The sequence below is a fragment of the Apis dorsata genome, unplaced genomic scaffold, assembly GCF_000469605.1.
Source record: "Apis dorsata unplaced genomic scaffold, Apis dorsata 1.3 scaffold_58, whole genome shotgun sequence".
Lineage (NCBI taxonomy): Eukaryota > Metazoa > Arthropoda > Insecta > Hymenoptera > Apidae > Apis > Apis dorsata.
Window position 1 is genome coordinate 1,414,593 of NW_006263358.1, and position 812 is coordinate 1,415,404.

At 30.0% G+C, this 812-nt stretch overlaps 1 long non-coding RNA gene across 1 annotated transcript in view; it reads right to left on the reverse strand.

The window, feature by feature from the left end:
* Positions 1-765, reverse strand: part of LOC116186820 — a 7,873-nt gene extending 7,108 nt beyond the window's left edge. Inside the window, exon 1 of the long non-coding RNA XR_004151861.1 lies at positions 736-765. This is a non-coding gene — a long non-coding RNA (uncharacterized LOC116186820). The remainder of the gene's footprint in view (positions 1-735) is intronic.
* Positions 766-812: the final 47 nt, after the last annotated feature.

Here is an 812-nt window from a genome sequence, read left to right on the forward strand (position 1 = left end):
TTCTTTTTTTCCTTTCTTTCTTGGACGTATCGTCTCGCGCAGAAATACACAGCTTATATTCCGTTCGTGAACGACGTATTCTTATAGCGATAAAATCACTAAGAATCCCTGTGTTTCATAGATAAAATGCTCTTACAGGCTAAGAAAGGGTTAGTATACTCCGAGTATTGTTTACAACCTACTAAATCTAGGCAAAAAAAAAAAAAAATAAAAAAAGAAAGAAAGAAAGAAAGAAAGAAAAAAGAAAAAAAGAAAGAAAGAATAAAAATAGGTGTTAAAGATCTAAAAAAAGAAAAAAAAGATTCATCTTCAGCCATAATCGATTTTCTCACTTATTCGTCATTCGTCACTCTTCCATGCACATTCGCGCAAGAAAAAAAATTCGCGCATTAAAAAAAAAAAAGAAGAAATGAAATAAAATGATAAGAAAGGACGAAATTAATAATTATTATGATAAAGAACGTGAAAGGGAAGAAAACTTTTTGTTTAAAACGCGATGCGCCACTACGTATTGCTAAGTTTCTCTTTTTTTTTTCCTAGGCGTATCTAATTATGTGTGTTTTGTGTGTATATATATATATATTTATATGTATATAATATATATTCTCAAGATATACTGTAAATCAAAGTAGCTCGTGTATGCATTCAATTAGTAGGAACCATTTTAATATTATACTTCTCGAACCTAGACACGAAATCGCGCGCGCAGTTACGATCTTAGAAACTGCTTCTAACTTCTTTCTTTCTTTCCCATTATATATATATATATATATATATATATATATATCTTCATCGCCACTCGTGGAACGAGA